Source organism: Saimiri boliviensis, chromosome 2 (genome assembly GCF_048565385.1).
Source record: "Saimiri boliviensis isolate mSaiBol1 chromosome 2, mSaiBol1.pri, whole genome shotgun sequence".
NCBI classification, from domain to species: domain Eukaryota; kingdom Metazoa; phylum Chordata; class Mammalia; order Primates; family Cebidae; genus Saimiri; species Saimiri boliviensis.
In genome coordinates, this window is record NC_133450.1 from 153,368,447 (window position 1) to 153,385,229 (window position 16,783).

The 16,783-nt window shown below is 47.0% G+C and overlaps 1 protein-coding gene across 1 annotated transcript in view; it reads left to right on the forward strand.

Moving 5' to 3' along the window:
- The window catches only part of TJP2 (tight junction protein 2), a 142,626-nt gene that overhangs the window by 3,116 nt on the left and 122,727 nt on the right, over positions 1-16,783 (forward strand). The gene's annotated exons all lie outside the window — the stretch shown is intronic.

The following is a 16,783-nucleotide window of genomic DNA, read 5'->3' on the forward strand; positions in this document are numbered from 1 at the left end:
GATCGAGACCATCCTGGTCAACATGGTGAAACCCTGTCTCTACTAAAAAAATACAAAAAATTAGCTGGGCATGGTGGCGCATGCCTGTAATCCCAGCTACTCAGGAGGCGGAGGCAGAATTGCCTGAACCCACGAGGCAGAGGTTGCGGTGAGCCGAGATCGCGCCATTGCACTCCAGCCTGGGTAACAAGAGTGAAACTCCGTCTCAAAAAAAAAAAAAAAAAAAAAAAAAAGATAAGAAAACATTTCTTAGGAAATACCCAGTGAATGGTTTTATAAGTGATTCATTGATGACTGGGGAATCACCTGGTAGCTTAGTAAAACTGGAAACTCTCCAAATAGTCCAGATTTACCAAGTCAAACTTTTTTTATTTATTTTTTTTGAGGCGGAGTTTCGCTCTTGTTACCCAGGCTGGAGTGCAATGGCGCGACCTCGGCTCACCGCAGCCTCCGCCTCCTGGATTCAAGCAATTCTCCTGCCTCAGTCTCCTCAGTAGCTGGGATTACAGGCACGCGCCGCCATGCCCAGCTAATTTTTAGTATTTTTAGTAGAGACGGGGTTTCACCATGTTGACCAGGATGGTCTCGATCTCTTGACCTCGTGATCCACCCGCCTCAGCCTCCCAAAGTGCTGGGATTACAGGCTTGAGCCACCGCGCCGGCCAAACCTTTTTTTTGTACAAGTTTTTATGTGGACATGTTTTTATTTTCTTGAGTACATACCTAGAAGTGGAAAGTATATGATAACTTCATATTTAATATTTTTGGGAACTGCCACACTGGTTTCCAGAGTGGCTAGACCTTATTACAATTCCACCAGCCAGGTATTCGGGGTTCTGATTTCATGTCTTCATCCACGTACATTATTACTGTTGTCTGTTTCTTTTGTTTTGAATTGGAGTCTTGCTCTGTCACCCAGGCTGGAGTGCAGTGGTGTGATCACAGCTCGCTGCAACCTCCACCTCCTGGGTTCAAGCAATTCTCCTGCCTCAGCCTCCTGAGTTGCTGGGATTACAGGGATGCAACAGCATGCCCAGCTAAATGTTTTTGTATTTTTACTAGAGACGGGGTTTCTCCCTGTTGGTCAGGCTGGTCTCGAACTCCTGACCTCGTGATCCACCCGCCTTAGCCTCCCAGAGTGCTGCGATTACAGACATGAGCTGCCACGCCCAGCCCCGTTGTCTGTCTTTTTACCTTTTTTTTTTTTTTTTTTTTTTTTTTTTTTGCGATGGAGTTTCGCTCTTGTTGCCCAGGCTGGAGTGCAATGGCGCGATCTCGGCTCACCGCAACCTCCGCCTCCTGGGTTCAGGCAATTCTCCTGTCTCAGCCTCCTGAGTAGCTGGGATTACAGGCACGCGCCACCATGCCCAGCTAATTTTTTGTATTTTTAGTAGAGACGGGGTTTCACCATGTTGACCGGGATGGTCTCGATTTCTTGACCTCGTGATCCACCCGCCTCGGCCTCCCAAAGTGCTAGGATTACAGGCTCGAGCCACCACGGCCGGCTCTGTCTTTTTACATTTTAACCATGCTAGTTGGTGTGTAGTTTTGGTTTTTACTTCTCTGATGGCTAATGATGTTGAATATCTACCTTTTTGTGTGCTTATTAGACCATTCTTCTTGGACTTTTTTCTTGATTCCTTTCCAAGGGAAAAATTACACAGGGAAAGAGGAAACTCTGTTTTGAATAGATTCCAGAGTTTCAATGATTAGATTAGAAAAATACTGAAAATGTAAACTGAGCACTTTGCTCTTTTGGAATTTATTTTCAGTTGGGCCTCAGGGCCTAGTGTAACACCTGATGTTGCTGAAGATTTGAATAAAGAATTAATGAATACATACTTTCTTGGGGTTGATGGTGAATAAGTAAGCAGAGACTTACTGCTCTACCTGCTTTTAATGCCAATGGAAAAAAAAATACACTGATATGTTAATAACGCACACGCACAAATGGATTGGACATTTGAAACACTTTCACCAAAATATTTATTGATTAACATCTGTTAGGGCCAGATGAGGTGGTTCAAGCCTCACTTTGGGAGGCTGAGAATGGGCAGACCACTTCAATCCAGGAGTTTGAGACCAGCCTGACCAACGTGGTGAAACGCAGTCTCTAATAAAAATACGAAAAATTAGCTCAGCATAGTGGCATTTGCCTGAACTCCCAGCTACTCAGAAGGCTGAGGTGGGAGAATCCTTTGAGCTTGGGAGGTTGAGTCTGCGGTGAGCTGTGATTGCACCATTGCACTTTACCTTGGTGACAGAGCAAGACCCTGTCACCAAAAAAAAAAAAAAAAAAAAAAAAAATTATTAATTCTACTTACTAAAATATACAATGATATACTTTAAAAATCGTATTAATACATTGTCTATATATTTTCTTTTTTCTTTTTTTTTTTTTTTTTAGACGGAGTTTCGCTCTTGTTACCCAGGCTGGAGTGCAATGGCGCGATCTCGGCTCACCGCAACCTCCGCCTCCTGGGTTCAGGCAATTCTCCTGCCTCAGCCTCCTGAGTAGCTGGGATTACAGGCATACACCACCATGCCCAGCTAATTTTTTGTATTTTTAGTAGAGACGGGGTTTCACCATGTTGACCAGCTTGGTCTCGATCTCTCAACCTTGTGATCCACCCGCCTCAGCCTCCCAAAGTGCTGGGATTACAGGCTTGAGCCACCGCGCCCGGCCTGTCTATATATTTTCTTAGGGTACTTTTAATTTTATTCTCGGGTACTACCAAAAGAAGAGTAGACTAAGGCTGGGCACGATGTCTCACACCTGTAATCCCAGTACTTTGGGGGGGCCGAAGCTGGAGGATCATCTGAGGTCGGGAGTTTGAGACCAGTCTGGTCAACATGGTGAAACCCCTATCTCTACTAAAAATTCAAAAATCAGCTGGGAGTGGTGGCGCGTGCCTGTAATCTCAGTTACACAGGAGGCTGAGGCAGGAGAATTGCTTGAACGCAGGAGGTGGAGGTTGCAGTAAGCTGAGATGGTGCCGCTGCATTCCAGCCCCAGGCATTGGGATGTGCTGCTTGTGGCCACAGGGACACATGTGGACTTTCCTGTATGATAAGGGAATTCCTTCAGTCTTTCCGGCCGTAGTTCCAGGGGTCATGACTAAGTTCTCTCCTTCTTTCTGCCTCTCACTGATAATCAACATAAAACTAAGATGAGTTTTGCAAACCCGAAGCAAGATTCCTTTGTGCGAGGAGTGACTGTCATCTCTAAAACCGGAGTTTGTGTCCTTGTGTGCATTTGACTGCTCAGCTTAATAGCTTTAGAGATTTGTGCTCCCATGCATCCAGTCTTCTTAGCATAACTTGATATAAGCCGATTCTGAGAGTGGGTGCTGATATAAGGAAGTATTTTTTTACAATCCACATTGTGAAGGTCAGGAGGTTTGCTACAGGAGAGAAATCCAAGAAGGGCAGTGGCCCACTGGTGTTAGGTCCTCTGAAAGTGAATTGTGTTCTACCCTTCCTGCTCATGTCACAAAGTGAAGAGAAACATCCCCTAATCTGATTGTGTATTTCATTTTAAAGGAATCTTCATCATCTCTGAGGATGTAAAAGATTTCTCTTGGGTTTTGGAAAGAGGTCAAAGCCTGCCCCAGGGTGTTCTGTGTTATCATTTGGGGCACCTGTTGTTAGCAGAGAGCAAGGTGATTTAATATCAGTGCTTGTAAACCAACTGCTGGGTGACTTGCTGTGTGGTCAGGAGCTGAGTAGCAGCTGCTTAGTTTAGACTTTCCAGTCTGCCCTTGATCGCACTCAGCCCTTTGCACGCATGAACATTCCTGCTGGCCCCTGTAGGCCCTGGGTGTGTGGTTCCTCTGGATAATGGACAGGACTAGACAGGCAATATTTCACAACCTTGCTTCTGTGGAGAGGGAGTGCCTTGGAATCCCCATGACCACCCCCAGGTTCTGTGATTCACTAGGAGGATTCACAGGACCCAGCATGGAGTTGTACTCATGGTATGATTTATTACGGCTCAAAGATGCAAAGCAAAATAAGACAAGGGGAAAAGTACAGGAGCGAAGTCTAAGGAAAGCAGGCACCAGCTTCCAAGGCTTCTCTTCCAGTGGAGTTACGCATGATGTGCTTAATTCCCTGGCAACTAGTTGTGACCACACGTGTGAAATGTTATCAGCCAGGGAACCTTGTTAGAGACTCACTGCCCCAGGTTTTACTGGGGGAGTGTTACACTGGCATCCCCTGCCTACCAAGTACCCAAATTTCAGACTCACATAAGCAAAGCAGCTGTTCAGCATAAACCACATGGTTTGTACAGTTTAGGGAGAGTGTGAGACTCTTACCAGTCCTGACAATGGTGGGAATCCAAATTCTCAGGCATCAGCTGAGAGCCACCTTGCAAGCGGATCGTTCAAAAGATGACAGTCAGGCTTGCTATGTTACTTTTTGGACGGGGATGAGACTGGCAGGTAAGGATGGTGGTGGGGACCTCTGAACTTGGGGAAGGGATCTGTTAATATAGCCTCAGAGCCTGGTGCTGCAGGAGAAGGTGGAAGTGAACTGGGGTTTTGCACCTAGATCTTGGGTACAGAATGATAACTGGGATTTCCGTACTACGGGGATAGAGAAGGGTGGAAAAGAGTCCAAAGTCCTGTGCATTCATTAATCCATTTATTCATTCTTTTTTTTTTTTTTTTTTTTTTTTTGAGACAGGGTTTCGATCATTACCCTGGCTGGAGTGCAATGGCGCGATCTCGGCTCACCGCAACCTCCGCCTCCTGGGTTCAGGCAATTCTCCTGCCTCAGCCTCCTGAGTAGCTGGGATTACAGGCACGCGCCACCATGCCCAGCTAATTTTTTGTGTTTTTAGTAGAGACGGGTTTCACCATGTTGACCAGGATGGTCTCGATCTCTCAACCTCATGATCCACCCGCCTCAGCCTCCCAAAGTGCTAGGATTACAGGCGTGAGCCACGGCGCCCAGCCCTTCCATTTATTCATTCTTAACAGGAGCTTATCACTGCCTATACCCTTTGTGGCACTGTGCCAATGTGCTAAGGATACCATGATGAACAGGGAAAGTCTCTGGCCTCATGAGACCCACTTCTAGAGGGAATGAATGAGGAAAGAGGCAATTACACTCATTGCTATGGGGATATATACCAAGGGCCCTAGGGTACCCACCTGGTAGGCTTAGTGGGAGTCAGAAGACATGAATTTTATAATCAGACCAACCTGGGTAGGAATCACACCTCTACTATTTATTACCTGTGTGCCTTGGGCAAGCTTCTTAGTCAATTGGTGCCTAGATTTCTTCATTTCTTCATCTAACAACAGAGAGAATGTATAGTGGTGTTTTGTTTTGTTTTGTTTTGTTTTGTTTTGAGACGGAGTTTTCCTCTTGTTACCCAGGCTGGAGTGCAATGGCGCGATCTCGGCTTACCGCAACCTCCGCCTCCTGGGTTCAGGCAATTCTCCTGCCTCAACCTCCCGAGTAGCTGGGATTACAGGCACATCCCACCATGCCCAGCTAATTTTTCATATTTTTAGTAGAGATGGGGTTTCACCATGTTGACCAGGATGGTCTCGATCTCTCGATCTTGTGATCCACCCGTCTCGGCCTCCCAAAGTGCTGGGATTACAGGCTTGAGCCACCGCACCCGGCGTAAAGTGGTTTTTAGAGATAGGGTATCACTGTGTCACCCAGGCTGGAGTGCAGTGGCGCAATCTCAATTCACTGCAACCTCCACCTCCTAGATTCAAGCAGTCCTTTTACATCAGCCTCCCAAATAGCTGGGACTACAAACATGTGCCATCACACCCGGATAATTTTTGTATTTTTTGTAGAGACAAAATTTTGTCATATTGCCCAGGCTGGTCTCAAACATTTGAGCTCAAGCAACCCTCCTGCTTCGGCCTCCCAAGGTGCTGGGATTACAGACATGAGCCACTGCACCCAGCCTTTTGAGATGGAGTTTTGCTCTTGTTGTCCAGGCTGGAGTGCAATGGCAATGATACTGGCTCACAGCAACCTCCACTTCCCAGGTTCAAGCTATTCTCCTGCCTTAGCCCCCAGTAGCTGGGATTACAGGCGTGCGCCACCAAGCCCAGCGAATTTTGTATTTTTAGTAGAGACAGGGTTTCTCCCTGTTGATCAGGCTGGTCTCAAACTCTCGACTTCAAGTGATTCACCTGCCTTGGCCTCCCAAAGTGCTAGGATTACAGGTGTGAGCCACTGCACCCGGCCCAGCCCTTCTTTTAAGGCTGTTGTGAGAACTAAACGAGGCCATGTATGTAGAGTCCTTATTTCAGGGGCTGGCACCTTAGAAATGTTCGCTAAATAATGGCTTAGTGACGCCTAGAAAAGGACAGTTGTGTGTTCACTGGAAAGACTGGCATCTGCTGCATCCTAACTCTGCAAGTCACTTCTGAGGCATCCCTGCCTCCCTTCGGCCCTGGGCTCATAGGTGCACATAAGCCTGCATTCCTGCCATGTTGCTCTGCTTACTGGTCCAAGAATGCTTCCTGTTTTATTTTTCTGGCTTTTTTTTTTTTTTTTTTTTTTTTTTTGAGACAGGGTCTCACTCTGTCACCCTGGCTGGAGTGCAATGGTGAGATCTCAACTCACTGCAGCCTCTGCCTCCCGAGTTCAAACAATTCTCCTGCCTCAGCCTCCTGAGTAGCTGGGACTATAATGTGTGCTACTATGCCCAGCTAACTTTTACATTTTTAGTAGAAATGGGGTTTCACCATGTTGCCTGGGCTGGTCTCGAACCCCTGACCTCTAGTGACCTGCCCACCTTGGCTTCCAAAAGTGCTTGGATTATAGGCGTAAGCACCACGCCCGGCCTCATTTTTCTGGCTCTTGAAGGCACTTTTCTCTTTGCCTGGATGACCCAGATTTCTTTTGTCAGCCTAAGGAATGTGTACTCCTATTATTGAGACCCAGCTCAGGTACTTCCTCTTTTCTCTCTTTCTTTTTCCCAAGCCAAGCCCCTCAGACAGGATTGTTCATGCTTTCCTTTGCCTACCCTGGATCCATGGTCACTAGCATCCATATTACAGCATGCTGCTTTGCATTTGCTTGTTGCTCCATTAGACTGGCTGATTCTTGAGGGCAAGGATGGTTTGGTGTTATTTGACTCTCCAGTGTCAATCAGAGTATTTGATAGGGAGCAGCTCAGGGGATGTGGAGGGAGTGAATGAATGAGTGTGAGGCTGGACTAGAAAATCCAACATGAAATGGATACAATGTCAGCAAAATAGGTCTCTGCCCTCAGAGCAGAGCTGACAGTCTGGAGGACACAGATAGTGAACAGGTAAACATCAGTGTAACAGTTAGAGACTGGGCAGTGACACAAGTTCAGCAGGAGGTGCAGGGAGTCTCTCCCTGGAAGAGGGAGAAATGGGAGGTTGGAACGTTGACACCCTGGGCAATGTGGGGTTGTTGTCTGGAGTGTGGGTGGTGGTGGAGGCCTGAAGGGCTGGTCGTGTGGGGTGAACACTTGGAGAGCTAGGAGTCCTCCAGATGGAGGTGGATAGTGGAGCAGTGGTCACTGGCACCTCAGCTGCCAGAGGGCAGGACTGCAGCAAGATCTAAGTATCCACTTGGAAGGCTGAAGTGGTCCACTCAAGCAAGACAAATGGAAGTCAAGGAACACAAGGTTGATAGAGGAAGTATGACCCAGCAAGCTGAAAGACCTGTCTGAGCTGGACCTACGACCTGTGCCTTAGTCAGCTCAGGCTGCCATAACGAAGTACCAATGACTGGGTGGTTTGAGCAACAGACATTTTTTTCTCAGCACTCTGGAGACACGAGGTTTGATACCAGGTGCCAGCACAGTCGGGTTCGTGGTGAGGGCTCTTTTCCCGGCTTGCAGACAGCTACCTTTTTGCTGTGTGCTCACATGGCCTTTCCTGGGTGCACTGAGTATGGAGAGAGAGAGAGGGAGAGTGATCTGTCTCTCTCTTTCTCCCTCTTCTTGTAAGTACACTAATCCCATCATGAGGTTCCCACCCTCAGGACCTCATCTAAACCTAATTACCTCCCAGAAGTCCTATCTCCAAATATCATCACACTGGGAATTGGGGCTTTAACATATGAATTTTGGGGAGATACAAACATTCAGTCCTTAGCAACCCAGGCCAGTAACTGTTTGCTGAGTAAATAATCATGGCTGGTACTCTTAATAGCACTTTGGACAGGCCAGGACCTAAGTGTTCTACATACAGTCATTAAATTTCATTCTCAGACAATCCCACCAGGTAAGTGCTATTATTATCCTCAGTTTACAGATGAGAAAACCCAGGCCCTGAAGAGTTTAACTGAATTGCTGAAGGCCACACAGCTAATTAAGTGCGAAGCTGGTATTCTGACCCAGGCAGTCTGCCTCTAGAGTCTAGGTTTTTGTTGTTGTTGTTGTTTGTTTGCTATTTTTTTTTTTTTTTTTTTTTTGAGACGAAGTTTTGCTCTTGTTACCCAGGCTGGAGTGCAGTGGCGCGATCTCGGCTCACCGCAACCTCTGCCTCCTGGGTTCAGGCAATTCTCCTGCCTCAGCCTCCTGAGTAGCTGGGATTACAGGCACGTGCCACCATGCCCAGCTCATTTTTTGTATTTTGAGTAGAGACGGGGTTTCACCATGTTGACCAGGATGGTCTCGATCTCTCGACCTCATGATCCACCCGCCTCGGCCTCCCAAAGTGCTGGGATTACAGGCTTGAGCCACCTCGCCCGGCCTGTTGTTTGTTTTTTGAGTCAGAGTCTTGCTCTGTCACCCAGGCTGGAGTTCAGTGACATGATCTTGGCTCACTGCAACCTCTACCTCCCAGATTCAAGTGATTCTCTTGCCTCAGCATCCTGAGTGGCTGGCACTACAGGCACATGCCACCCCACCTAGCTAATTTTTGTATTTTTAGTAAAGATGGGGTTTTGCAATGTTGACCAGGCTAGTCTCAAACTCATGGCGTCATGTGATCCATCTGCCTCGGCCTCCCAAAGTGTTGGGATTATAGGCGTGAGCCACCTCACCCAGCTAAGTCTAGGATCTTAATCGTTATGTCTGCCTGCCTCTTAATTAAGAAGTAAACTCTAATATTATTGTGCATCTGTCAAGTGCTAGTTCCTGAGTGAGGAGACATGTTAAAGACAGAAGGATGACTATGACTTCATACCTACCTTTTAGGCTATCTCAGAATGCTCAAAGAGATGTATTTTTTTTTTTTTTTAAGACAGAGTCTTGCTCTGTTTCCAGGCTGGCGTGCTGGAATAGAGTGGTACAATCTTGGCTAACTGCAACCTCCCCGTCCCAGATGCAAGGGAGTCTCATGCCTCAGCCTCCCTAGTAGCTGGGATTACAGGCACACACCACCATGCCCAGCTAATTTTTGTATTTTTAGTAGAGACGGGGTTTCACCATGTTGGCCAGGCTGGTCTTGAACTCCTGACTTCAGGTGATCCGCCCACCTTGGCCTCCAAAATGCTGGGATTACAGGCATGAGCCACAGCGCCTGGCCCAAGAGACATCATTTTTTTTTTTTTTTTTTTTTTTTTGAGACGGAGTTTCGCTCTTGTTACCCAGGCTCGAGTGCAATGGCTTACCGCAACTTCCATACCTCCTGAGTTCAGGCAATTCTCCTGCCTCAGCCTCCTGAGTAGCTGGGATTATAGGCACGCGCCACCATGCCCAGCTAATTTTTTGTATTTTTAGTAGAGATGGGGTTTCACCATGTTGACCAGGATGGTCTCAATCTCTTGACCTCGTGATCCACCCGCCTTGGCCTCCCAAAGTGCTGGGATTACAGGCTTGAGCCACCGCGCCCGGCCGAGACATCATTTTTTAATGTCAATTCAAATTTTATACCACCAAGAAACTTTTATCTTTCTCTTGCAACTGTGGTCCATAGAACCAATGTAGAAGAAAGTGTTTTGCAATTTCAAATGTGTCTCATGGCTGAACTGCTGACAAAAAAAATATGTTTTTTAAGAATAATATCTGGGCTGGGTGCAGTGGCTCATGTCTATAATCCTAGCACTTTGGAAGGCCAAGGCAGGAGGATTGCTTGAGCCCAGGAGTTTGAAACCAGCCTGGGTGACATAGTGAGACCTTGTCTCTACTGGAAAAAAAAAAAAAAAAAGAATGGGCTCAGTCATCAAATTAAAATGTACAATTCATTTTAATGGAGTGTATACTATAATGAGAATAACTTTAGTATGATGGTAAAAGGTATCCTACAATTTATAATACTAATCAAATCATAATACCGTTTGAGAAAATGTAGAACCACTTATGTAAAAAAAATTTTTTTAACTAAAAATAAATGTAGATGATTTGGAAATACTTTGTAGGAAAATTTAGAACAAAATGTCTTAAAGACCTTGCAGTGTTTCTGGATCTTGACTGCTAGTGTCACGTGCAAGCTCAGTGAATGCAGGAGGAAACTCACATCCATTTCCTGGCTGGGGGTGTTTGGGAAAAACCCAGCCCTTGAGGGAGAGGGAGAGGATGAGGAGGACAGTGACCCCTTGGTGAGAAGCCTGGTGATGGTGGTGTGGGGGGTGTTCACTCAGGCTTCCTGAAGAAGGAGAAGGAAGAGGATATCCGATGCCCTCTTGTCATGACCTCCACATTTAGATTCACTGAAAACAGATTTGGGAAAGAGAAGGAGGAGAGGGAGGAAGGTGGGGGTGTGGGACCCTCCTGTCTCTGAGGAGTCAGCACCCACAGCAGCACTCTGTGTGTATCATCAGGTGCTAGAGGATCCACTTCCAGAAGGCACTGAGAAGAGTAGAAAGGGAAAGCCTCGCGGTGTAGAAACTGTGCGATCCAGGGCAAGTTCCTTAGCTCTGCCTGATCCCTGAATTATGTGGCTTGAGTTTCACTGTTCTGTTGGTTATTCTCTGTCTCAGGTCTGCAGCCTCCTGTCAGGAGCTGAGGTTTTGTCCAGCTGGCCACACTCTTCAACCAATGATCATGAGCTTCTTGGTTTCTTGGGTTTTTTCCTTTCTTTTTCTTTCTTTTTTCTTTTTTTTTTGACAGGGTTTTGCTCCATTGCCCAGGGTGGAGTGTGCAGTGGTGCGATCACAGCTCACTGTGATGTCTGCCTCCCAGGCTCAAACGATCCTCTCACCTTATTCTCGTGAGTAGCTGGGTCCAGAGATGCACACTACCAGGCCCAGCTGATTTTTGTATTTCTTGTTGAGATGGAGTTTTGTCATGTTGCCCAGGCTGACCTCGAGCTCTTGGGCTCAAATGATCCACCCGCTTCAGCCTCCCAAAGTGCTGGGAATACAGGCTTGAGCCACTGTGCCCAGCTGAGCTTTTTTTTTTTTTTTTTTCAAGGGACAGAATCTGGCCTTGAGAAGAAGAAAGAGATTTTCCAGCTTTTCTTCAAGGTCTTTGAATCTCTTTCTGTGGGTCCCCAGATCCTCATGGTCACAGCTCATTTGACATTTGCCTCAGATCTTTCCTCCTCTTCCTCTACGTTGACAGGTAATATTCTAGCAAGCTCCATTTCTTTCTTGTGACAACGGGCAGTCATTTCATTTCCTCTCTCCAAAGACTTTGGGCTGCTCAATCTGGACATCTTTAAGATGACCTATTGGGTCTGCTTTTCTGTTCTGTTCTTCCACAGTGTTAATATAGAATTGATTTTTCTCTCAGCCAGGCGCGGTGCCTCTCGCCTGCAATCCCAGGATTTTGGGAGGCTGAGGCAGGCGGATCACTTGAGGTTGGGAGTGTGAGACTAGCCTGACTAACATGGAGAAACCATGTCTCTACTAAAAATACAAAAAAAATTCAGCCGGGCATGGTGGCGCATGTCTGTAATCCCAGCTCTCGGGAGGTTAAGGCAGGAGAATCATGTGAACCCGGGAGGTAGAGGTTGCGGTAAGCCAAGATCATGCCATTGCACTCCAGCCTGGGCAACAAGAGAAAAACTCCATCTCAAAACAAACAAACAAAAAACCCAGAGAGGCCGGGCGCAGTGGCTCAAGCCTGTAATCCCAGCACTTTGGGAGGCCGAGGCGGGTGGATCACGAGGTCAAGAGATCGAGACCATCCTGGTCAACATGGTGAAACCCCGTCTCTACTAAAAATACAAAAAATTAGCTGGGCATGGTGGCGCGTGCCTGTAGTCCCAGCTACTCAGGAGGCTGAGGCAGGAGAATTGCCTGAACCCAGGAGGCGGAGGTTGCGGTGAGCCGAGATCGCGCCATTGCACTCCAGCCTGGGTAACAAGAGCGAAACTCCGTCTCAAAAAAAAAAAAAAAAAAAAAAAAAAAAAAAAAAAAAAAAAAAAAAAAACCAGAGAATTGGTTTTTCTCTCCCACTTGGTTGGTCAGAGTCATGCTTGACTTTGGAACATCAATCACTTTCCAACCTCATCGTCTTGCCTGTCTTCAACAAGGTCTCCATCCCCTGATTCCAACTTATCAGCCCTGTTCTCTTCTCCAGGAGGAACTGGCAGTTCTCTCATCCTGAACCAACGTTCCACACCCGTTCCATACCCAGACCCTCAGTGCTGTCTGGAGGTCCCATGTCTTTCTCATTTGCTCATAATAGTTGTGTGTTTTAGCTTCTTCCTCTAGAGTTTGGATGGATTCGGCTTCTGCTGCCAGGGCCTAGATTGTTCCCACATATCAGACATCAGCTTATTTTGAGGGTAAAAGATTTTCTTTTCCCAGCTGGTTTGCTGTAAAGTATGTGATGGCTCAATCACAGGGTTGGACAGATCCAGGCCATCAGGAACTTCTGGGCTTTCAGTTTTTTCTATCGCAGGACAAAACTGGATGAGAACTTTATTTAAAAAAAAAAAAGTGGCCAGGTGCGGTGGCTCAAGCCTGTAATCCCAGCACTTTGGGAGGCCGAGGCGGGTGGATCACGAGGTCGAGAGATCGAGACCATCCTGGTCAACATGGTGAAACCCCGTCTCTACTAAAAATACAAAAAAAAAAAAAAAAATTAGCTGGGCATGGTGGCACGTGCCTGTAATCCCAGCTACTCAGGAGGCTGAGGCAGGAAAATTGCCCGAACCCAGGAGGCGGAGGTTGCGGTGAGCCGACATCGCGCCATTGCACTCCAGCCTGGGTAATAAGAGCGAAACTCTGTCTCAAAAAAAAAAAAAAAAGTGGAGGGAACCAGGCATAGTGGCTCACCCCTGTAATCCCAGCATTTTAGGAGGCTGAGGCGGCGGATCACCTGAGGTTGGGAGTCTGAGAACAGCCTCACCAACATGGAGAAACCGCATCTCTACTTAAAATACAAAATTAGCTGGGTGTGGTGGCGCACACCTCTAATTCCAGCTAGTCAGGAGGCTGAGTCAGTAGAAGCACTTGGAGGCGGGAAGTGGAGGTTGTAGTAAGCTGAGATCACGCCATTGCACTCCAGCCTGGGCAACAAGAGTGCAACTCTCAGAAAGGAAAAATAAAATTAGCCAGGCATGGTGGCGGACTCTTGTAATCCCAGCTATTCTGGAGGCTGAGACAGGAGAATAGCTTGAACCTAGGAGGTACAGGTTGCAGTGAGCAGAGGTCCTGCTACTGCACCCCAGCCTAGGAGACAAACCAAGACTGTCTCAATAAGTAAATAAAATAATATAAAATAAAGGGCCCGGTGCTGTGGCTCAGGCCTGTAATCTCCGCATTTTGGGAGGCCAAAGCAGGCAGAGCACCTGAGGTCAGGAGTTCAAGACCAGTCTGGCCAACATGGTAAAACTCCGTCTCTACTAAAAATACAAAAAAAATCAGCTGGGTGTGGTGGCAGACACCTGTAATCCCAGCTGCTGGGGAAGCTAAGGTGGGAGAATTGCTTGAACCTGAGAGGTGGAGGTTGCAGTGAGCCAAGATCTGGCCACTGCACTCCAGCATGTGTGACAGAGCGAGACTTCATCTCAAAAAACCAACCAAATAAAAATGTTTTTATTTTAGTCAATGTTATGGGTTGAATTGTATTTCCTACCTCCAAAATTTATGTGTTCAAGTCCTAACCCCCAGTAGCTCAGAATACGCTTTTATTTGGAGATAACGGTCTTCATAGAGGTAATCAAGCTAAAATGAGGCCATATGTTCTTTTTTTTTTTTTTTTTTTTGGTGACGGAGTTTCACTCTTGTTACCCAGGCTGGAGTGCAATGGCGCGATCTCGGCTCACCGCAACCTCCGCCTCCTGGGTTCAAGCAATTCTCCTGTCTCAGCCTCCTGAGTAGCTGGGATTACAGGCACACACCACCATGCCCAGCTAATTTTTTGTATTTTTAGTAGAGACGGGGTTTCACCTTGTTGACCAGGCTGGTCTCGATCTCTCGACCTCGTGATCCACCCACCTCGTCCTCCCATATGTTCTTAAAAGAAGAGGAAATTTGGACACAGACATATACAGAGGGTGGGTGATGTGAAGACATAGAGAAAAGATGGCACTTCGCAAGCCAGGAAGAGTGGCCTGGAGCAGCTCCTTCCCTCACTGACCTCGCAGGACCCACCCTCCCATCACCTTGGTCTTGGACTTGTAGGCATGAGATAATGAATTACTGTTGTTTAAGCCACCCGGTCTGTGGTATTTTGTTGTGGCAGCCCCAGGAAACTAATTCAGGCAGAATAAGAACTTCTACCTAGAGCCAAGAGAGCTATTAGTGCAGCAGTTCATGGCACAGCCACCATTTCCCATTGATGAGTGGTGGGAGCAAGACCAGGTCTCCCACAGCCAGGTCCTTCTGTCCAAACTCAGCAATGTCTCCTGGGTTCACCAAGAGCACAGCTCTGTAGCAGGACAAAGTTCCTCCGTAGGGCCCTATACTGCCACCGACTCCCCTGGGGCCTTCCTGCACAGCTGGGCCAGTGGTCACTGGGCAGGCTTCTGCCTGAAATCCAACCTTTGTCTAGAGCAAGCAGGTGACCACTGCCGAGAGCATTGCAGGCAGGCCTAGATCCATATGAAACTCAAACACCCTCAGAGCTGCCCAGCCTCCTTTCCTCTGCTTAGTCTTCCATGACCTCAGAGCGCCCACATTGTCCTCCAAGTATGCTGAAACACATTTTAAGTCATCTTCCAGTTTTAATAGATGAAGCTCAAAGTATGTGAGAGGGCAGAATAGAAACACCAAACCAGTCTGGGGATTCAACCAAAGAAAGCTTTCTGGAAGAAATGAAGCCACAACTAGTCAGCAAGGAAATTAATATATGTTTACATGGTGTAAATTATGTGCTGGATGTTATGTGTGCTAAGTGCTTTCCATGCAGTAACTGGTTTAGTTTTTAAAACAACTCTATGAGGTAGGCACTATTATTAGACCCACTTTACAGATAACTGAGGCAAAGAGACATTGACTCTTCCAAAGTCACACAGCTAGTCAGTGATGGAGCTGGACTTTAGTCCCAGGCACTGTGGCCCCTCAGTTCATGCTACAGAGTAGGAGGGATGTGTCAGCAGGTGCACCATGGGATTCTGTGAACTACTCTCTCCAGCTGCTATCAGCCGACTGCTGTATCTCAACATGTCATAGCCAGTGTAGTCATTAGGAAGTTCCTGATTCTGATGTGCGGGGTATTCCTTTCCTAAAATTCCAGAGCAGAGGTAACTGATATTTCCCTCACCCAGTCAATGGCCAAGTCACGCTTGTCTTAAACCAGCTCCTGCCAAGATTCTGAATTCTGTGCAATATCTCATTGCTCATGTGCTCCCAGGCAAGGGAACTGCTAGAATCCTACACTCTAGGCTCATAGTAGAAACAGCATAAGATCAGTTTCTACCAACAGTAACAGGGAGCGGTGTTCCCTCACATAAGGAGTTGAAAGTTTTTATTTCTTTTTGTTTTTATGAGAGATGGAGTCTTGCTCTGTCGCCGAGGTTAGAATGCAGTGGTACAATCTTGGCTCACTGCAACCTCTGCATCCCAGGTTCAAGTGATTCTCCTGCCTCAGCTTCTCAAGTAGCTGGGAACACAGGCATGCGCCACCATACCCAGCTAATTTTTGTATTATTTTTTAGTAGAGACAGGGTTTCACTATGTATTGGCCAGGCTGGTCTCAAATTCCTGACCTCAGGTAATCTGCCCGCCTCAGCCTCCCAAAGTGCTGGGATTACAGGCATGAATCACCGTGCCCGACTTAAAAGTTTTTTAGTTCTTAGGATTGAGAATACCCAAAGAATCTATGAATTATTATATACATAGAAGTTGTTTGGGAAGGGCAGTCAATTAAGCAATTTTAATATTGGCTTTAACTATTCAGTAGCACAGGTAAAAAATCTAGGAAGTATCACAAGCACAAGGGAGGGCATCCTGACTTGGCCCACTAGAGCCAGGCCCTTTCCTCTGCTACCCGCAGCAGGACTCTGGAGCCTGTTTTCCTTTCTTTGTGGTGTTTTCCACTGCTCCCTCCAGCCCTTGGGTCCCTGTACCCTTTGGCCAGCCTGTCTTTCAGTCTCATTGTTTTTCCCACAAGGACCACTCTTCTTGAAGAGGCATTAGGAATGGAAAAAGGACAGATGGGAGAGAAAAGGAAGGAAGGGAGAGAGGGCAGGAGGGAGGGAGGGAGGGAGGAAAAAAAGGAGAGAGGGAGGGATGATATCTATTGTGTGTATACACACACACACACACACACACACACACACATTATTGCATTTATTATTTATTTTACAACAGAGTCTTGTTCTATCTCCTCAGGCTGGAGTGCAGTGTCATGATCTCGGCTCACTGCAACCTCCACCTCCTGGGTTCAAGAGACTTCTTATGCCTCAGCCCTGAGTCACTGGGATTGTAGGTACCTGCCACCACACCCAGCTAATTTTTGTAGTTTTAGTAGAGACCAGGTTTCACC